Source organism: Saccopteryx leptura, chromosome 7 (assembly GCF_036850995.1).
Source record: "Saccopteryx leptura isolate mSacLep1 chromosome 7, mSacLep1_pri_phased_curated, whole genome shotgun sequence".
Taxonomy (NCBI): Eukaryota; Metazoa; Chordata; class Mammalia; order Chiroptera; family Emballonuridae; genus Saccopteryx; species Saccopteryx leptura.
In genome coordinates this window covers 71,542,571-71,566,414 of record NC_089509.1, presented here as the reverse complement: position 1 = coordinate 71,566,414, position 23,844 = coordinate 71,542,571, and positions in this window count along the sequence as shown.

The following is a 23,844-nucleotide window of genomic DNA, read 5'->3' as shown; positions in this document are numbered from 1 at the left end:
TTCTATATGTTGATGAACTATAAGGTAGCTGAATGGCCACATGCTGCTATATAGAAATAAGAACAATGAGGGGACTGAGAGAGAAGAGCAATAGCAATGAGATGAAAGAAGGAAGAAGCAGGAATGAGGAAATAAAACTGGATCTATTTCCAACTTTGTTGCTGCATCTATGTGACACCAAGTAGCATTCCAGTCCTGGCTTTGTGTCTACCACCTCTATAATTACATATTTTACTTATGCTAAATTTGAGTAAATTGTTTTATATAATAGTTATATGTGTTAATAATATGCCAAACCAAAAGATAATGTTGGTTATTATTTTGAGATGAGATTTATTAATTCCTATTTTCTTGTTTATTTTTTATTTTCCAAAATTCTACTAGTTGGAAGTTAATTAAACATTAGATTAAATGAAGAGAAGTTTAACTACTTTTGCTGAAACATTCAATTATATGTTAACATTAAGGTTTTACAACACCCTATTTGACAGTGATAGAGAAATAACAGAGCTCACATCAGAAGTCTTTGACACTAGCTTTGCAGAAATATTTAGAGCATTTAGTCTAATCTTTATAATGTATACTTTTGCTTTAATGAGATATTTTAGGAAAAAATATTTGTGTGTGATTATATATATGTGTATGTACCCACTTACACATACATATGTATATTCAACTTTAATTGCAAAACATGATTTTCTGAGATTTTTTTCTTAAATGAAAAGTCAAAAAGCAGTGCAGAGATGATGCTCTAATATTAGTGAATAATCAGAAAATGTAATGAATGAGTAGTTTTATTTCTATAAATATCTAAATATAAAACAAATTATATACAGTAAATGTCAAGAAAAGACAATGAAATATTCTACTTTTATAGTCTTAACTTATAACTATTAAATATCAAATATAATTTTTCAAATGTTAATTCAGAAGTTCTACCATAATATAATAATTAGCCTAAATCTTGTCATTAAAAGTAGAATATCTGATTATAAGCTTTAGTCTTTCTAAATTAGTAGAGAGCACATATTTTCTATATTAGTGAGAGAAATATAATGCATAGAATTAATATACTATGTATTTTTAGGACAGAATAATTATCTATTCCAATTTCCAAGATTCCATTACTTAGAATTTCCAGAGTCAAGAAATAATTTTTATTTTACATTTAAAGGCGAAGTCTTAATGAATTGGTTGCAGTGGTAGCTAAAAAGAGTATCTGATACATTATTTTAGAATTCAGCTACATGTTATAACTTGCTTTTAATCTCAATAAAATGTCTTTTATTTATTTATTGAGCTGTTGTAAGAAAACTGGCCACAAAATAATGAAGACGCTTTTAGTGGTGATGGGAATATCTTTATCATGGTGATGGTGAAATTCACCTTTTTACTTTGTCAGAATTCATAGCACAGTGCTCTTAATGTGGTAAATTTTACTTCATGTATGTTACACCTCAACAAACCAATGACCAAACAACAATATCAGTAGGAGAATAGAGCATGGGACATTAGGGGGGAAATCAGCACATGGGCTCTCTTTCCTTCACATAAATTTTCATCTTGATGAATGGCTCATTGTCCCACATATGTCATAAACTTTGCTCTATCTCTCTACCTGATCTTGCAAGTTCAAAAACGCCTTTTCTCAAACCTCATTTTTTTTTCTTTTGAAATCATTTTGATAACCAGTGGTATGCTTAGAATTCATGCTTGTCAGGTACTTTTATAAATATCATTTGCTAATTTGGTTGAACACAGCTTTGTGCCATCAGCCTGGTGCCTAGCTGACCGTACTTACTCAGATGTCATGTTGTTTTTGTCTGGCTGGGCAACTTTTCATTTCCTGAAGCCCTATTTTTCATTAGTAATAGTGTCTAGGAAACATGTCTTTTAAAGATCTAATTCATCATCCTGGCGATGAGGCTTGAGTGTTTTTATTTTCCCTATTATTATTCACTCTAAAGGTAAAGTATTGATTTTTTTTTCTGCAGTGTGCTTTGTTTCAGTGATTCTCATTCAGCAATGCACAGTAATACAATCTATTGAGTTTCTTATTAATAGAGATGCAGAGCTGTACTCCAAACCTACAAGATCAGAATCTATGAGTAAGATCTCTGGAAAGTATGTATTTTAATGCACATAAAAATTGTAATATTCATTTCTGTTTGCATTGTTGTGAGGGACCAATTTTATTGCAAACAACAAAACTGATATTAACATTTATAATATATTACTAAATCTGAAATTTAGATTCCTTTGGTTCTAATTATTTACATCAATGAAACTACAAAAAGGCAGATCAGATTACAATTGAACATATATTTATATATAGGCAGAAATATGTGTAACATGAAAAATGTCAAATTAATTTTCCTTTACATTCTTACAGTTAACATAAATAATATGCCTTATGCTACTCAGACTGACATTGTACAGATGGAATTCTATTTCCTCTCTGATTTAAAATGTTAACCTAGACACAATTATTTTCTGAAATCATGTATGTGTGTGTATGTAGAAATAATTTTGTATGTCAATTTAGCTAGGAAAGTGACCCAGATATTTGGTCAAAAATGTCTGAATGCAACTGTGAAAGTATTTTTAGATGAGATTAACATTTAAAACAGTAGTCTTTGAGGAAACAGATAACCCTCTACAATGTGGGTGGACCTCATCCAATCAGTTGAAGTTCTTAGAAAAAGACTGACCTTCCTTGAGGAAGAGGAAATTCTACTAGAAGACAGTCTTTGGATTTTGTGTTTGAATATTAACTTTTCCTTGTGGGTCTTTAGTTCACTTGATGACTACTTGGTATATTTTGGACATGCCAGCTTCCACAATTACGTGAGCCAAGTTCTTAAAATAAACATCTCAAATCTCTCTCTCTCCCTTTGGTATGTACACACACACATACATCTATATTCTATTTTGTTTCTCTGGAGAGCCCTGACTAATAAATACATAAGTATTTGCACAAAATCAAATCTATTTCAAAGGATCTCAGTATAAATTAGTACAGAACTAGAAGCTATTTATGTAAAACTTTCAATATTGACTAATTAATTAATAATTATTTGGTAACATTCAAATATCATTAATACCCCATATAAAATAATGTATAGTTTCAAAACAGTTTCAAAAGATTTTTTTTATTTACCTGTCTAAGCTTATGAAATTTATGTAGAAGGTGATATTGATGAGTATTTCAAGCCCATATTTAAAGTAAATATAAAATGTAAAGTTTTCAGACTAACACTATTAGGCTAAAATCAAGAACTCTCTTGATTTTTGATATTTGTCATTTCTTTTCTAGGCTTCCTTCTCCTTGAGTTACCACCTCTACTGGCCTCATCTAGACTCTCATCCCTGAATGGTCTGCGTTCATGGTCAACATTGTTTTTTCAGGCCAGAGTGTTGTATCTGTTCACTTATAGACACAAAGGGAATAAGTACCAATTATGGACCCAGCCTTTGCTCCTTCTAATAGGCTTAATTACTCCTACCAAGATAGTGGTTATTCTTTTTTATTTGTCTTTTTTATTAATCTTTTGGTCTCCAGATACAAGGAGACTGAAATGCCCCAGCAGCAGACATAGGTTATAACTCATTAGGGTTTTTACTTGTGCCCTGGATGAAGTGTTCTGCCTTCGGTGACCAAGGCCTCTCATGCTATAGAACCCAAAGTTCATCTTCTCCTCCTAAATCTGCTTTATTTTTTCAGCTCCTGGGTAAAGTTGAAGTTCAACATACACATACATATACAATATGGCAAAAGCAATTAATAGTGTTACAAGATTTCTATATTATGTTAGAAATCATAAGAAAAGTAGAAATGTATGGGAGTAAAGGATAGGAGATATGCTAATATGCAAGAGTTAAAAAGATAAAATAGCTTTACACTAGTTTTCAAAGAAGTATTTGAAAGCTACTTGGGCACTGCAAATTCTTTAAATTAATTTATATTGGTATAGACAGATACATTTCCAGTAACTTCATACAACTTGGAATTAATCTCAGAACCAAACTATGAGAGTCTATCATTAGGCAGTTCATGTCAACACAAAAAAGATTCTAATAGAATCATGTAAATTTGGGAGAAAGACTATTCAGAGCATTTTATGTGGAAATGACAAGGCCAAATAAATGACTGTCAAAATAACATAACCATCATTCCACAGTGGAATATCTGGCTTGAAAATCTAGGATGATTTATTATATATCTGGAGAAAAAGTAGATAAGATAGCTCAAGCATATCTATGAAATATTGATATTTCTTAAATTTTACATATTATGAAAGTTTTCTACACAATAACATTTGGAAAATAAGTAGTTCAGTCTTTATATTTATGGTAAAGTTGTGTGAATATTCATTTTTTTGAGCTGAGTGTAAAGGAACTATCTTCAGAATGGCAGTTTTTTGGGGTAGAATAATAATTTTCCCATTACTTTTCTAGTTTCTTGGCTGAGATTAAACAGGAGAAAAACAAGCACAAATTTTATACAATGTATACCTTCTCTTGTTTCCAGGAGAGATTTCTAGAAAAACCGAGTAACTCCCTGAAATGGCTCAAGTCACCACATTAAATAACATCTCCAGCTAAAGACAAAATAATATGTTGTGGTTTGAAAGGGGCCAGTCATAGGAGGTCATCAAGCAAAGCATAATAAACATGGGTCCTCGCCTTCTCCATTGATAAATTTCTAGAGATTTAATCATCATCCCTTTCCTGGTACAGAGAGGGAGACATTATACAAATGAAGATTTTTCTCATAAATATAATTTTTTCATACAGAAGAGAAACATCCACTGTTTTTCAGAACTTTTCTTGTGTCTGCAGTTCTTAAAAATAATCAGTTTAAGATAATTCCTATGTAAGAAGGCATATTTTGGGGTGACAAATTCTGCTCTCCTTCAAGTGAAATATAATTATAATAGTTATAAAGAAGATAATAGTTTCCTTTAGGGTTTCCTAGTAGAATTCCTACTAAACTTAATATTTTCTGAGATTGTTATCAAACATTCTTGCCTATTTCAAGAACCATGACCAATGATAAGGCATAGTCGTAAATACCAGGCTTGGAGCTGAGCATAGCTAGAAGTAGGGTTTAAATGATGCCAAGTTTTCTGAGATGCAAAGTCATAAGTAGCTTTGAGTTTTAAAATGTTAAAATTAGATATTGAACTGTATTTTAATTGCAAGTACTAAGAACTCATATAACATTTATCAATATACATCAATATACATATTTAATCTATACAGTTCTTACGGGTTGCCCTCATGCTCTATTTAGTAAGCCCACAGTTAATTTATATAAGTCAAAATGGTGTTCTCAGTTCTTAGCAACCCATATGATACATTTGAAGCAAAGTTTTTATCGAGCTTAATTTCCCAGAAATTTAATAATAAAGGGGCAATCTCCCATACTCTTCAGTACACACTAGAATGATGAATTTAAAGAAAGAAATTCTGGACACAAGCAGAGTAATGTTATTCGGCCTTTCACTGGCTGAATGCTTTTAGAAAAATAATGAAATAATCGGTGCTTCTTGTTTTGTGATTTATTTCAATAAATTGCAAATAGTCATCAAAATTCTATCATAGCTTTTCCCAAAGGTTATATACTAAGACACAATCCATTGATTAATTTTTTCTAAAAATAGCACTAAATGACATTTTTATCTAAAGAGTATGTCATTCTGTGTTTGACTCATTGGTGACTTTTATTTTATATGAAATATGTTTGGCATTTGTACTTATTGAAGTAGAGCAACCATTAAAATAGGAAATTAACTCAGAAAGTAGAGATGGGTTTCCTGTGTATAAAAATGAAAATAGATAAAATGACTTGGTCTATGGTGCATAGAAACTGGTAAAATGGGTGCTGATTTTTTATGTCATTGGGGAGAAATTTTGATTAGATTTCATTTAATGTAGAAAATTGGACCCTGCTACAACTCTATAGTATTCCGCGCTCCAGACAGGCTTACAGACCTCTCCATCTGTCAAATATCATGCTCTTTGGTTTGGAACATATTCCTTGGTTTGGAGCATTATGTTTGAACAGATGGAGTGTCCTGTTTGTAGATAAAATTAACAATGCATTTCTGTGTACATTAGTTCATTCTAGTTTTCATATTTTTTTCCCTTTGGTATTTAAAACCCAAATTACATGCATTGCTGAAAGAGAAAGAGTTTGAAAATGCTGAGCGTGAACAACTCAAAATAATTCTGCTAGAATTGTGGCCAACATCAAAGGTTTTGAAAAATTACTTGACATATAAAGAATATCTTTTCAATACTCCTTAAAATGCTGAACAGCAAAAATTATTATGTTCTAAATCTCTAAAAATATAAATTAGAATTTTAATATTACATAGTCAATATGCTTTGATGCTTTCTATTAAAATGCCATCCTCATATATAGTAAGCTATCAGTGCTCTAACAATATAAAAAATATGAGAACTTTAATGGTCAATAGAATTAAATGTCATTAAGATACTTCCAAAATGAAAGTTATTTCCTCCTATAACTAATTTATAAATAACTAAAAGTCATAATTATCTGTTGCTTAATTTGTCTTATTTTTTATTGATTTTTAAAACATATATGTGTATGTATATAGATACAAATATATTGTCAGTAAAATTCCAAATATTTTGTTTTTCTGGTGTCTTTTTTTTTTTTCTGGTGTCTTTTTAATGGCAATATTATATGTTATTTGTGTATATTTTATATATAATAGTAAATTAGTAAAAAATAGTCATAACTAATTTTTCTTTTTCTTTATAGTTTTTATTTCTTTTGACATTATAAAAACTTCTATTCCATAGAAAGGCCTAAGGATTTTGATATAATTCTAATTTCTTTCACTAATTTTATATTTGTGGGGTAACTATTTCATCATGACTATTCTATCTCACATTTACTTAATTTGTTTCTCCAATGGTTTTTAAACTTTTATTGTAAAATTTTTACCATCTCACCTAATTTTTTTATTGTTCTCAAGTCATGTTTTATACGTTTATAAAATACACAGAAAATTTTTGAGCTCACTATATTATTGAGATTTTCATTCCAGAAACAAAAACATATTTTCTACTTATTTAATATTTTTTTCATTAAATCTAAAGGGTAGATATTTTATTTTAAATCTTTTTTGAGTTGGATTTTTGAGGATCAGATTTACTATAGAACTATGGTTTAATATGTATTTTAATCTAGTTACTGTTAAAAGTTTACTTTTATTAGGTTCTTGGGGTTTTGTGGAGATTTTCAAATAATCATGTCATATATGAATGATAATTTTATAAATATACATATTTATCTTGTTTTCTTATATATATTTAAAATTATCATAAAGACAGAGGTGGGTCACAGGGAACAGAGAGACAGCTGTCAGAGGGAAGGGAGATGAGGGGATGGGATCAGAGATGGTGAAGGGATTAGCGAAATTTAGTGAAATTATATATACATAACATATAGATGCAGATAACAGAAAATCCCAGAGGGAAGGGAGGCAAAGAGGGTGTAGTGGGAGACACAGGGGTGGGGGGTGAGGGTGTTATATTGAGTGGGGCACTTGAATCCATGTTAACACAATAAATAAAAATTAATAAAAATTAAAAAAATAAACTAAAGAATGGCCACAAAAAATAAAAATAAAATTAGCATAGAAATTGAAAAAAGTTGCATAACAACTGTGATAATAAACATTTTTTCTTTATTGGGAATGTCTCTAGTATAAGATATATATATATTCACATACTTCTAAGTATTTTAATATAATAGCCCTGTAATTCTTGTGTGGCAGAAACTGGCTAAACTTTTTACCATTATCCATTTTCATTTTGCTTTGGTGAACTACTAATCGGTATTTCCCAGGCTGTTATATAACTCCCTGTCACCTAAATGCATTTGTATATTTGGCCTAGAGCTAAGGTGATCAAATCAGATGTATTTTTACTCTGTTTCCTCTTTCCTTGAATGCCATCTGGATGCAGAGGATCAAGTTGAAGGCTGGGGAGAACCCACTAAGCAGAAGGTATGTGTACATTAAATAGAATCAATGATTCATCAAATAACTTTGTGGAGCTGAGACCTTACTTGCTGTTACCACACTTCCAACCCTAACCTTGTTGAACAATTGAACAATTGAAAATGATCCTTTTTGTATTAAGCAACTGATATTTGGAGACTATTAGTTAAAATAGGTTTTATACAGTTAGGGTTTTAAAAATGAAGAATTAATGTAGATTGGGTATTTTGGGGTCACTTTTTAAGGTTATATTGTATTTTTGTATTGTTTAAACTGCAGTTGTGTTTAATTATATTAACAATTTTCTATTACTGAACAACCTTTGATACTAGAATATCTCTACTTATTAAAGTGACTTATTTTTATTTTAATAGAGTCAATGTGTTAATATTGTTTTTAAATATTTTCATATATATTCAAAATTATGACAGATGAAAAGGTAGGTTTTGTTATTATATTTATAAAATATTACTAAAAGTTTTATGACTTGATTCAAAGCTAGAAATCAGCTATTAAAAGTAATTGTTTATACATTATTTGATTCTATTGCAATATTACATAATTGCAGACAAACTTTTTTGTTGTTTTGTTGGTTTTTCAAGATTATTGTTCTTAAATTAATTTGTAATCCTATTTGGTTCTGGGAGGTGGCAGTTAGAATGTCCATCTACTTTCTCGCCATCTTGTAATCTTCTGACAGACAAACTTTTATTTAAACCTTTTCACTTCTATTTAAAGTATGATAGCTTTTTAGAAAAGTACAAAGCATAATTATTGAATAATAAACTATTTCTTTTTTGTATCTGGAGTAAACAAACTTGTTAGATTTTTAATACACTAAAGAGTATCACCATTCAGTTGGTGGTTGATACATAAAATACTGAATTAGTATACATAAAAACTTCTTATTATACATAATATCTAATAACCAAACCTGTTATAATGACAACAAATGTCTCTCTAGCAAAAAGTATATTATTTATCTAAGGATTATATATGCAGTTTTTTTTTATTTGTAGGTTCATAAAAAAGGCTAGAGCTTTGAGTTAATAAAAAGCAAAATCACATCATCTGCATGAAGAGCTCATTATATTAAAAATTACCATTTTCTTAGTTATGTAATAACAATATCATCTGACAGCTTACAATAAAATTTTTAAGAAGGTCAATTAAGTATATATTCTTTTAATTAACATACAGTAATTTACAAAGATTTTTTTTTTTGCAAGAGACAAGGACAGAGAAAGAGACAGAGAATGGGACAACAGGGACAGGCAGGCAAGAAGGGAAATTGATGAGAAGCATCATTTCTTTGTTGCAACACATTAGTCATTTATTGATTGCTTTCTCATATGTGCCTTGACGGGGAGGGGGGTCTACTGCAGAGTAACCCTTTGCTCAAGTTAGTAACCTTAGACTTCAAGCCAGCGACCTTTGGGCTCAAGTCAGCGACCATGGGATCATGTCTATGATCCCACACTCAAGCCAGTGACCCCATGCTCAAGCTAGTGAGCCCACACTCAAGCTGGATGTGCCTGCATTCAAGCTGGAAACTTCTGGGGTTTCTAACCTGGGTCCTCTGTGTCCCTGGCCAACTCTCTATCCACTGCGCCACTGCTTGGTCAGGCTACAAAGACTTTTTAATGAGGAAATTAATGGGTTTTTTTATAAAAATTTATAATATTAATAATCATTATTTAGTTCTAATCAGATATTATTTAATATTTTTTATTTTAAAATAGTCAACACTTTTGCCTGACCAGATGGTGGTGCAGTGGATAGAGCATTGGACTGGGATGCAGAGGACCCAGGTTCAAGACCCTGAGGTCACCAGTTTGAGTGCAGGTTCATCTGGTTTGAGCAAAGCTCACCAGCTTGGACCCAAGGTCCCTGGCTTGAGCAAGGGGTTACTTGGACTGCTGAAGGCCCATGGTCAAGGCACATATGAGAAAGCAATCAATGAACAACTAAAGTGTCACAACAAAAAACTGATGATTGATGCTTCTCATCTCTCTTCGTTCTTGTCTCTGTGTCCCTATCTATACCTCTCTCTCTCTCTCTCTCTCTCTGTCTCTGTAAAAAAAAAAAAAAAGAATAGTCAACATTTTAATATATTTGTTATAAATATATTATAGTTTATATTAGTGTCATCTATTCACTTGCCACTATGCTTTTCATATTTCAAAATAATATTTAGCAGGTTCATTCCTTGTTCTTCAAAATAGACAATTTGATTTAAACAAACTTGTTTTTTACCGTTTTTTGAATGACAGACATTACAAATAAGAGTTTTTTATCATCATACAAACTCAATGTTGGTCAGTCACTCCATTCAGAGTCCTCTCGGGACACTAAATTGTAGTCTAAAGAAATACAAATACCGCCCTGGCCGGTTGGCTCAGTGGTAGAGTGTTGGCCTGGCGTGCAGAAGTCCTGGGTTCGATTCCTGGCCAGGGCACACAGGAGAAGCACCCATCTGCTTCTCCACCCCTCCCCCTCTCCTTCCTCTCTGTCTCTCTCTTCCCCTCCCGCAGCCGAGGCTCCATTGGAGCAAAGATGGCCGGGGCGCTGGGGATGGCTCCTTGGCCTCTGCCTCAGGCGCTAGAGTGGCTCTGGTCGCGACAGAGCGACACCCCGGAGGGGCAGAGCATCACCCCCTGGTGAGCAGAGCGTCGCCCCTGGTGGGCGTGCCGGGTGGATCCTGGTTGGGCGCATGCGGGAGTCTGTCTGACTGTCTCTCCCCGTTTCCAGCTTCAGAAAAATAAAAAAATAAAATAAAATAAAAGAAATACAAATACCCCAATAGGACACTGCCTCGAAATTTTAAAGACTTGCTACCAAAAACAATTTTAGTAGCAAGAACAGAAGCAAATTTAAACTGCGTGCCAAGTGTTCACCATTTCTGCTTTCACAAAAAGAACGATGCTCAATGAGGGAACACTCTGCTCTGAACTACCTGATGTGAGCAGCCAACTGATGAGTCATCTTGAGAAAAGAGTCAGACAAAGCAATTATCACAGAATACATTCATCAGTGGTTCCTATAACAGTGTCCGCTAATCTAATACATTCTGTGTAGAAGTACCTCACTGCTGTAAAATTCAAAAGATGTCAAGATGCAATATTTTTGCTTTTTTTTATTAAAAAAATTTTTAGGTGAGAAATTGATCATTGAAGTGCTGGGACATAGCACTTCCAAGTCTAGTTTTCTAGTGTTTCCTTAAAAGAGTTGGTTTAGTCTTGTATAAAGCACCAATTTGGCTTGGACAATATTGAACTATCCTTTAATTTAAAAACACTTTATAACCTGAGTATATCACATAATTGTGTTAGGCTCTCCCAATCTCACTTTCTCTCTTTCTCTCTTCTGTGTGTAAAATTAATGATTTATGACATGGTATCTGGAATCAAGTACTACTTTACTTCTTACTATCCATGTTATCTTGGCTAAATTAATTAAGCTCTGTATGACTCAGTTTCCTAATTTATAAAACAGATAATAATTGATCAAATATTTTAAATGTAATTTAATACATGTAAACCACTTAGAACAGTGTCAGGCATATACAATATTTAGTATTCAATAAATGTTAGCATAAATATTTTATTTATTTATTATTATTTTTTTTGTATTTCTCTGAAGTTGGAAATGGGGAGACAGTCAGACAGACTCCCGCATACGCCCAACCAGGATTCACCCGGCACTCCCACCAGGGGGCGATGCTCTGCCCATCTGGGGCATTGCTCTGCCGCAATCAGAGCCATTCTAGCACCTGAGGCAGAGGCCACAGAGCCATCCTCAGCGCCCAGGTAAACGCTGTTCCAATGAAGCCTTGGCTGACGGAGGGTAAGAGACAGAGAGGAAGGAGAGGGGGAGGGGTGGAGAAGCAGATGGGCGCTTCTCCTGTGTGCCGGGGCTGGAAATAGAACCTGGGACTCCCGCGCGCCAGGCCAACGTTCTACCACTGAGCCAACTGGCCAGGGCCTATTTATTTATTTTTAATTTATGATTTAAATTTGTGTTTACATAGATTCAAGTGTCCCACCAAATATATCTCCCTGCACCTCCCTATCCCCCCCCCCCCATCTAGCATGAACATTTTAAATGGAAGAGTCTACTGGAAAATTTATAATGAAAAGAATAAAAAAAATTTGAAAGAAAAAGCTGTTTTGATTATATTGGAACATGGCTACCACAGCTAAAAGCTCATCTCTAACCTTTCCTGATATTTGCACAAATCTGCCAGTGACAGAAAGTACTTGGGAGGAAAAAGGCAAAATCTCAAAAAGGCACAGGCTACCAGCGAAATGCAGTTTTCTTATTGTTATTATTTGGTTGCACACCCTTAGATCACTCAGGAAATCATTTTCCAGCTAACATTGAATGCTTACTATGTATCAAGTAGACATAAAAGCATCTAACACATTTCATCTCTGTATTGAACTAACTATAAATATAATTATCTTAATTATACAAACTGGAACAAGATATAACATGCACAATTTATAAAGAGATTTAATTTGCTATAATGATATAACATCGTTATTCATTGACTACTCTCACTCTGTAATTCCCAATTGGTCCTCAGTTCAGCAAAATGTGTGTCTTGATTTATGATTTTAGCATTGGTGATTTCCTCCTTCTTACTTCTTTTGATAGGCTGATATCCACTTCATCAAGCCTTTCTCCTCTCTCATATGCCTCTTTTATCTCCTTGATAATGGCATTATTAAAGGATGGGTAAATGACTGTTTTACGGCAGAGCCAGGTTTAAAATTTGGCTTTAACTTGCTATTATAGCCAGGCTATTTAAACTCTTTGTGCCTATATAGCACCACCTGTAAAATAAATGTAATAATTGAATTACCTAACCCATATGGCTGTTGTAGGATTAAATACTGTAGATGAGTTCACATAAGTTCTAAAAACAATACCTAGAACATAGAAAGCACTTAAACAATGCTATCAATTTTTGAGAATCAAGAGGATTTTATGTTAGTTTTTCTGAATACCAACCACCATGCTATCTTTCAACTTTATAGAAAGAAAGAGTGTATGTTTTTTAAAAATAAGATGATCATGTTTAATGATCTTATTTCAGTAATATAGAAGTAACATGTGGCAATAATGCTAAACATTACTCATTGTAATTAATTTACATTATTTCTTGTACTTTGAGACTTAATTCATGTATATCATTATTTTAGCATAAAATATTTCAGATGATTTTATATATCAACACTTTGTTTTATACTCTTGAATGCTGGTAAATGACCTTGCAATCCTAAAATTTTATATGAATGATTTACAATTTAATTAGTAAGTAGGCCATTTAAAAAATTACTGAAAAATCAAATTTAATCTTATATCTGAAAACATATTTACAAACAAAGAAACATAAAAATCAATACAATCAATGGGTTTAATAAAATTATATTTATATATAACTTTCTGAAAACTAGTCTAATTTATATATTATATAAAATGCATGTAAGTTTTATCTTTTAGACCAGTTAGAAATTTTTATTAAGATGGGATATAACAGAGATGTATTTTCTTAAAAATATTATTCATATTTTAAAGTATTAAAAGGTCCACTTATGTAATTTTTATGTTTAATCAAATTGAAACATAGATATGCTTTAAATAATAACATAATAGCCATTTCTTAGTTGATTTTACTTGTAAACTTTTTTCTGCATTATACACTTATTTTACTAATAGTCTTGGTTTATCCAATAATTAAGCTGCAAAAGCTATGCTAAATGGTTTATGTTAAGTGATTTGTAAATGTTATATCTAATTATCTGAAGTTGCTACCATTTTTGTTCCTATTTAATAGATGAGAGAATTAAGGATTAAGTGATTTGGTAACCTGTGAAAGTTACAGAGACAGTGACCTTTTCTCAGTCCATTCTCTGATTCCTGTGGCTGCACTTTTGACAAATAAGTCCTACTATTTCAAAGGGTACAGTTTTATTTTTTAACTTTTAAATATGTTTCTGATTTTTATTATATTTTCAAAGTGAAGTATAAATTTTTAGGTGGAAAAATATATGAAAACATTTTATAAGCATTTCTCTTAAATACTTTAAGTCATAAAGAAATATGCATATATCTCCTGTTCCTAATAAAAGTCAATTTTACCTGGAAAGTCTATAAAGTCTGAATTATAAAAACAGACAACAAACAAACAAATGGGCTGTCTAAAGCCATTAGAGAGCAAAAAAATTTAATCAGAGAAAGAAGGGAACCAAACGGACACACAGTGGACTGTCCTGATTGCTCTCTCCACTGTGGTAATCCAGCTGTTGCCTAAAATGTGCCCAGAGGTCTAGGGACATTGCAAATCAAATATAGAATAGGTTTCACAGTCCTGGAAAAATTCTGGCACCATCTCAATCCCTGATTAGAACAACGGACCAAGTCCTACTCTTTAACAGCTAGAGTTATAATGATGAAACATTTTGAAAATCACTGAAATACTTTCTCTCAAGGTATGCAGCCACTAGAAATTGTATAAGTTTTCTGGTAATATTTTTCTTTGATGACCTTATATATGAATATTGAAGAAACACTGAGATTAAGCATTAAATTTATTTATCTTTTATTATACAACATCAAAAGAATATTGTCTCAAAATCAAGTTATCTGGGTACATAGTTCATTTCAAGTTAAATACTTCTTCTGAGAAATATTTATAAATAAATTAATCTAAAATGTGACAATAAACACAGGAGAGATTATTATTTTTAGTTTTAAAATTTGACAATTTAGTTGTTAACAATCTTGTTTTTATGTAATTTTAAACAGTGTATATACTTTTCACAATGAATAAATAAATAGAAAAGGCAAAGTGAGAATTTAATGACTTCTATAACATTCTTTAAAAAAGCACATGCCTACCTATAAGAACTATAATTTTGTATCTTGAGATTTTATGTACTTTTCTTCAGTTGACTTAATCCATCACTTTTAAAACACAAACTTCCTATCACTGCTGCTGCACATTCGAAACATAATAGCATTTGACAGTAAATACACAGGCTCATCAAATCACTTATCTTCCCATGCTTCTGCAGTAATATTGAGGGGATCTGAATAAATCACATCTCAAAGGGTACAGCTGCTCTCAAACAGCATAACTAATGAATTGCCTTGACTGGAACAGAGCAAGCAATGTCTTGCATTCATAATCTAAGACAGCTGACAGCCCAGTGCTCGATCTGAATCAGTCACTGTAACTAATTACAACTAAAAAATTATAGCCATTTTATGCTAATATTTAGTAAACACATAGTAGCAATGTACACTGATATAAACACCCGTTTTTGTTTTATTTTTGCCCTTCTCTTTTATTTATCAGGATTATAATTGCCCGATTATTATTTTAAAGCATTGTTGATAATGTGAGACTATAGGACAAACTAAAGATTTATACTTTACTAAACACCAGAAACATGCTAAGAGAGTAGATTTGTTTTCTCATCACACACAAAAAAGTGGTAATTATGTGAAGATATTAATTAACTTTACTGTAGTAATCATTTCACAATATATATATATATAAATATGTTGTATACATTAAATTTTTACCTTAAAATGAACAAAAAAGAACAAATTATGATATAATGATATAGAAATTTAAAAAGCTACAATAAAAAATAACCCTAAATTTAGCTTTTATTTCAATTGAGTGAGTGTGTGCATTCATATAAATCATATAATCTATTTTGATATCATTCCAATGCTATAGGATAGTATTTGTGATTAATATTTACTAAAGAAAATTCTGCTTGATACACTGAAGAACTATTTTCAAATATAAAAATATGCTATTTAAAACATTTGACTGATATGTAAATTTTAAAACCATATAATACATTACAAAGCTAGGTTACCGAGATCATAGGTAAAGTTTATACTTAAAGAAAATAAAGTAGTCAAGACTAAATAATGTTCTTAAATAGTTACAAGAATTAGAAATACATTATGTTCCAAAAATATACTAGGATAAAAGAGAAAAAAAATTGTTCAGTTTTACTGACTCAAAGAAATATGAAAAAATCACAATTAAATGACCTGTAACAAAATCTGTTCTGTATTTTAAGTGCTGATAAAAACATAAAAAGCTAAAGAACTAATAAAACAACATTCCAGTCCTCTAAAACATCTCTCCACAAAAATAACTAATGATAAATTCTCAATTAGTAATTTAATTACTGTGAATTTTTATGAAAGAAATAAAGAATATAATAAAACATATAAGAAAATTATATCAATGAATATTTTGTAGTAACAGGGAAAAAGCAAGGTAAAACTAAGTTTATATATTACAAATAAAAATATGTTAATATTATGAAATAAGAGTGATGGGTAAAATAAGTGAAGGTGGTTGAAAGATACAAATTTTTAGTTACAATGTAAGTAATTTCTGGGGATATAATGTACAGTGTAGTGACAATTAATAACTATTAAATATTTAAAAGTTGCTAAGAAAGTAGATCTTAAAAGTTTTTATTACAAAAAATACTGTTACTGTGTGGTAGTGGAATTTAACTAGATTTATGATGATCATTTTGCAATGGATAGTAGAGAAAAAGTAGTTTTACAGTTGTATGAAAAATAATACATTAATTAATAAATAACAATAATAAACTATTTTGCATGCTCAACTCTATAAACTTCCTTTTGCCCCACCCTGTATTTTCAAATATTGAATCATTATGTTGTATACCTAAAACTAATATAATATTGTATGTAAGTTATTTCCCAGTGAAAATGTGTTAATATTATTAGCATAAAAATTACAGCCAAGAATAATGGGTCACCCACTTTCCCCTTCTTATTAAGAAATATTTCACAGCAATGTATACCTCAATTGTATAATTAAAGTTTACATGTATAATATAAAAACGGTATGTTTATATATTACTCAACTTAAAAATATAGAAGCCCAAATTTCAACCTATCTTACTTCAAGTGCAAAATAGAAGGTGTACCACCTTTATATATTATAAATTAGTTATACAATATAGACAATGTATTTGGAATTTAAAAATTAGTAGTGTTTGACCTTATTTTGTCTGTAATTTCTAAAAGATATGAATATCATATTGTCAATGTTCTATAATATCTTTAACATACATTGATAAAAAATTAAATTTATAGTAAGATCATGCAGAACCCCATACTAAAGACCAGAAAAAGTTTTCCTCATTTTCAAGCATAAGTTTATTCACATCTCTTATTATTCATCATTTTTGGAAGACCTTTGACTCCAATAAAACATTTATAATATATGCAAAAAAGTAAGAATAAATACTATTTAAACATAAAATAATTATTATGGACAAAGTCAGATATCTCAAAGATATTACAATAATAAGATAAGGAATTTAAGTAACTATGACAAGTATGTCAAACGCTCCAATGCAGAAGTTAGATAACACATATGATCACATTGATATGTTCAGCAGAGAAATGTATTATTAAGAAACAGGAAAATAGAAATGCTAGAAATCAAAGCACTATAAAAGAAATGATAAAGCCCTCATTAATAGGCTCATTTGTAGATTTGACAGAGTTGAGGGAAATAGGATGAATACCCTCAAAATGTAAAGAAAAGAAAAAGGATGAAAAAAGAACATGGAAAACACAAGGTATAAAACAATCAAATTGTGTGACATATATATAATCAGTATGATAGAAAGAGAACAAAAAAATTAGGCACAAGAGATATTAGAAGAAATAATGACAGAAAGTTTTTCAAAATTAAAGATAATTTAACAGGCCCTGGCCGGTTGGCTCAGCGGTAGAGCGTCGGCTTGGCGTGCGGGGGACCCGGGTTCGATTCCTGGCCAGGGCACATAGGAGAAGTGCCTATTTGCTTCTCCACCCCCTACCCCCCTCCTTCCTCTCTGTCTCTCTCTTCCCCTCCCGCAGCCAAGGTTCCATTGGAGCAAAGATGGCCCGGGCGCTGGGGATGGCTCCTTGGCCTCTGCCCCAGGCACTAGAGTGGCTCTGGTCGCGGCAGAGCGACGCCCCGGAGGGGCAGAGCATCACCCCCTGGTGGGCAGAGCGTCGCCCCCTGGTGGGCGTGCCGGGTGGATCCTGGTCGGGCGCATGCAGGAGTCTGTCTGACTGTCTCTCCCCGTTTCCAGCTTCAGAAAAATACAAAAAAAAAAAAAAAAGATAATTTAACAAACCACATATCCAAAAATTGGAGCATAAAAAGCAAGGTAAATGCTAAAAAGAATACCATATATATTATAAACAAATTAAAAGTAAGAGATACAGAGAAAATCTTGAAGTTAAGAAAAGCAAAACTATTTACAAAAAACAACCATAGAGAGGATTTTAAGATGGCAACGCAGTAGGTAGATGTTCCAACTGCCACCTCCCAGGACCAAATTGGATTACAACTTAATTTAAGAACAATCATCATGAAAAATCAACTTTGGACTAAAAGAAAAGGAGCCTATAAACAAAGATCACAGAAGTGACATCGAGACTGGTAGGAAAAGCAGAGATGTGGAAAGGGCTGCCTTGTTCCCAGGAGACAGCAGCTGCGAAGAGCCTGGAGGGACTCACTGTGGAGAAGTTCGCCCTAAGAGGTGTGAGTCTGAAGCCCCAAGTCCGGCACCAAGCCCAGAGCCCCAGGGCCTAGAAGAAGCATCCACATAGCATTTGGCAGTGAAAAGAACCAAGGTTTCTATCTGTTAGAAAGAGATGGGAGCTCTTAAAAACTCAGGCTCCATCTGAAAGGGCCAGGGTAGAAAGTCTCTTTCACAGCCACTTACCTGGAGCTCTGGTGGATGGGATGGCTGAGAGGACTAAAGTTGCATGCGGAGAGTGTGAAATTGGTGGCCTGAGGATAGACACTGTGGGGGATGGCCACTGGCACCCCTATGCTGAGTCATTCTCTAATATTGCGGTCACCATCTTTCTTGAATGGAGCAGTCCCCTCCCTGTGGCAGCAGCCTGGGGTAATGCAACTGCTCTACCCTTGCGAATCTTTCCTAACTCACCCTGTGGAGACTGGGCCATTCTGAGAAGATAGCCAGGAAGCAGGGAGTATGTCAGTGACTCAGTTTTCTGGCTCTGGGGCCAGAACTTCCTAACCCACCCCACACACATTCCCAAGACTATGACTGCTGCTTCTACCTCATGAGAGACTCAGTAGAAACTGTCTAGACTGTGGGCAACCAACCACATCTCTATGTGGCAGAGGCCACACCAACCAGACCCCTGGGAGCCACACCCTACTGAGGCCTGTGAAAAAAGTCTGAACAGACTGACAAGTAGGGCGAGAGGTGGAGTCACGGCCACTACCATTTCTAATTTCTGAGTTGCTGCAGGCTGTAGATCCACCAGAGGGTTTTTCAGTGGCCAAGCCCAACCAGCAGCCAGCAGGCAGAGGCTACAAGAAGTGAGTCTCAGGGAACTTTAGCCTTTTGTGGACCTTCCCTCAAGTCCAGTGTGGGTAAAAGCCAGCCTAGGTGTGTGGCTTGGTATTTTCATGTGCACCTGGGTCCAGCAGAGGCAGCCACAAACTCTGGATTGTTTGTAGATTCAAGAAGGTTGCTGAGGGCCAGTAATGGACAGTGTCCCCCAGTGGTCTTCAGCAGATTCCCTCCAGGGAAGCACAAGGTTAGCATGTCCAGAGGCCAGCTGCAGAGAGCATCAATTCAGGACCTAATGACTCTTGCTGGAGCAAATCCTAAGGGAGGGTTCTGAAAATTCCAGGACCTGGCGGGAGTCACATCAACTGGGCAGAGGTAAAAGTGAGAAAAAGAGGGTTTATTGTAAGCATCTGGGTGCAGGTAGGCTGAGTCTGATAAAAGAGTCAGCTCCGAGCAGGGGAGAGAGGGTTCGTTTTATATTCTGCTGCCTCTTTCTGGCAAATTCTATTGATGCTGGTTGTCAGGCTTCCGACCTGGGCTTGTCATATTCTTCTGTTTTGGTTCTTACCTCCCTATTGGTAACAGGTCTGTTTTGGTTTCTGTCTCCATTGGTGGTGTGCTCCTTCTTTGTTTTGTCTCCTGCCTTGTTGGTAATAGGCTCCTATTTGATCAACTTAAAGGTTATGTAAAGTTCATCACATACTGACTGAGGAAGGGTTGGGAGGGGGAAGTTTTGAGCCTTGAGGATGCATTTTGCTTTAACAGTCTCATCAGACAGTGGGCCCATCTGAGGAGAGTTTCACTGTCTGTAATCAGCACTGGTATGATAGTTGAGTGCACATTAGAAAGGGTGGAGCTTCACAGTCAGCCTGGGTGCTGGATATCCTTCCCCACTGGGTTCAATTCCACAGGAAGAAGGGAAAGAGGCATGGACCACAGATATTAAAATAGTGGGTCCCTATAAGCCTGTTGTTGCTCCTGGATGAGGAGCTTAGCCACTTTTTCAAGGGGCACAGTCAGCCCCTGGGGAGGACTCTCTCCATCTTCTGCCCTGAGGCCAGGGGCTCACCAACTGTAAGAACTTCTGCAGAGGGACTTTTAGCCCCACCCAATCTGAACCTGCTGCTCACCTCACTGGGGAGAAATATAATTGGAGTATCCAGCATGTCTGAGGCTCTGGAGTAGGGCCCACTTTCCCCTTACTGAGCTCCTGACCAAGAGACCCTTGAAGTGAGGGATTCCACTAACCTCAGCTCCCTAACCCATCAAGCTTGAAACCTTTAAATGGGTTGGTGGGGTTAGGCCAGTCTGAGCCTACACTACAGTATTTCTATAGAAGACTCTGCGGGAAGACCACACAGTTCCAAGAAGAGATGGAGTACCTGAAAAGTGGAGACAAATTTTATAGAGCTTGGAGCTTTTACAAAGTTGCTGTCATCTCAAAGCAGGAGAAAGCTGGTCCTTATACAGAGGTTTCCCCCTCCTATACTTCCCAGGCACAGAAAATACAGGCACAAACAGCAAACAGAGAAGTAGCTACAGACAGGTAGACCACAGCAGGTTATAAGAAATGGCTGATGAAACCCAAGAATACACAGAACCAACAAAAGCAGCAGTGGGTGACAGACAGCACCAACACTAGACTCAGCTAGCTATACAAGCAACATGCTCAAAGGAGGAGTCCCACAGGCACCAGACGCAGTGGAAAATAAATACACCCAATAGGAAAGACACTGCACAGTGTTTAATACTCAAAGTTGATGCTTAGAGCTAGCCAGCCTGAAGTAATAATCGCACCCACAAAAAAACCAATTGCATTCAATACTCACAACAGTAGAGTAAATACTACCCTCAAGAAGCATTCCTATAGTAAAGAACTCAGGTTGCCTGGAGGTTAGTACCACTGAGACCATCTTCCTCATAAAGACACCACAACAAATTTCAAAATCAGACAGTGCTACCTAATACACAGATAAAAAGAGCAAAGAAATATGACTCAAATGAATCAATAAGAGAAATCCCCAGAAAAAGAATTAAGTGAAATAGAAGTAACCAAAGTGCCAGACACAGAGTTTAAAATAGTAATTTTCAGGATGCTCAAAGATCTTACAGCAACAATGAATGATCATGATGAGAACTTAAAGAGATAACAACCATCAAAAAGAATATTGAAATCATAAAGTGCCAGTCAGAAATGACAAATATCATACAATATCAGAAATAAAGACTGAACTAGAAGGAATCAACAGCAGGCTGGATGAAAAAGAGGATTGAATGAGTGATTTAGAGGTCAAAATAAAATAAGCTCAGAAGCAGAGCAGCAAAAAAGAAAAGAGGTTTAAAAAGACTAAGAAAACTCTAGAAGACCTTTGTAACAACATGAAGACAAACAACCTCCACATCATAGGAGTTTCTGACTGAGGAGAGAACAAATAAGGAATAAAGAACTTATTTGAAGAAATCATAGCTGTAAATTACCCTAAATAGATGAAGGAAAAAGTCACACAAGTTCAAAACGAATAGAGAATCTCCTTAAAGATGAACCCAAGCAAGCCTACACTAAGATACATCATAATGAAAATGCCAATGTTAAGAGGCAAAGAAAGAATACTAAAAGTTGCAAGAGAAAAGCTGTTAATTATCTACAGAGAAACACCCATAAAGGAGACATCTGACTTCTCAACAGAAACACTAGAGGCCAGAAAGGATTGGCAAGTAGTATTCAAAGTGATAGAAAACAAGAACCACAACCAAAACTACTTTATCCAGGAAGGTTATCATTTAAAATCGAAGGAGAAATAAAAAGCTTCCCAGATAAAAAAAGACTCAAGGAATTCATTAACAACCAAACCAGTACTGCAGCAAATGTTAAAAGGCCTGCTATAAAAAAAGAGAAAAAGAGAGAAAAAAATCAAGAGAAACAGCTTTGTAGGTTTAAAAATAAAATGGCAATAAATAAGTACATATCGATTATAACAAATGTAAATGTATTAAATGCACCACTCAAAAGACATAAGGTAGTAGCATGGATAAGAAAACAGGACCCCTATATATGCTGTCTATGAGAGACCCACCTCAGAACAAAAAATACATATAGACTAAAAGTGAAAGGTTGGAAAAAATATTTCATGCAAATGGAAAATAAAAAACAGCTGGGGCAGGAATATTTATATTTGACAAAATAGCTTTTAAAACAAAGGATATAGTAAGGGACAAAGATCACTACATAACAATAAAGAAAGCAATCCAACAGGAGGATATAGCCATCATAAATATTTATGTGATTAATTAGGAGCACATAAATATATAAAGCAGATTTTGATAAAGATAAAGAGTGAGATCTACAGCAATACTATGAAAGTAGGGGATTTTAATACCCCACTAACATCAATGGATAGGTACTATAGACAGAAAATTAACAAAGAAACTGCAGCCTTAAATGACAACTAGATCAACTGGATTTAATTAAATTAAGAACATTTCACCCCAAAGCAGTAGAATATTCATTCTTTTCAAGTGCTCCTGGTACATTTTCTAAGAGACCACATGTTATGAAACAAAATATGTCTCAATAAATTTAAGAATATTGAAATCATATCAAGCATCTCTAATCACAATGGCATAAAACTAGATATCAACTACAATAAAACAATGAAAAATATTCTAACATGTTATTAAATAATGAATAGGTTAACAATGAGATCAAGAAAAAATAAAAAAATTTCTTGAAACAAATGAAAATGAATATACAACAACCTAAAATCTATGGGACACAGCCAAAGTAGTCCTGAGAAGGAAGTTCATAGCAATACAGGCATACCTTGAGAAGCAAGAAAAATCTCCAATATACAACCTAACCCTGCTCCTAAAAGAACTAGAAGAATCCTAACAAATAAAGCCCAGAGGAAGTAGCAAGAAGAAAATAATAAATGCCAGAGCAGAAATAGATTGCATAGAGGCAAAAACAAAAACAAAAAAAACAACAACAAACAAAAAACCAATACAACAGATCAATAAAGTCAAGAATTGGTTCCTTGAAAAGGTAAACAAGATTGACAAATCTTTAACCAGACTCATCAAGAAAAAAAGAGAGAGGACTCAAATAAATAAAATTAGAAATAAAAGTGGAGAAGTAAAAACTAAAACCTCAAAAATACAAAAGATTGTAAAAAAAATACTATAAAGATCTAGATGCCAAAAAATTGGACAACTTAGGTGAAATGGATAAATTTCAGAAACATACAATCTTCTAAATGCAATCTGGAAGAATCAGAAACCCTACAGACCAATTACAATAAATAAAATTGAAAGTTATCAAAAAACTTTCAGCAAACACAAGTTCTGGACTGGATGGCTTTACAGGTGAATTTTACCAAACATTCAAATAAGAACTAACA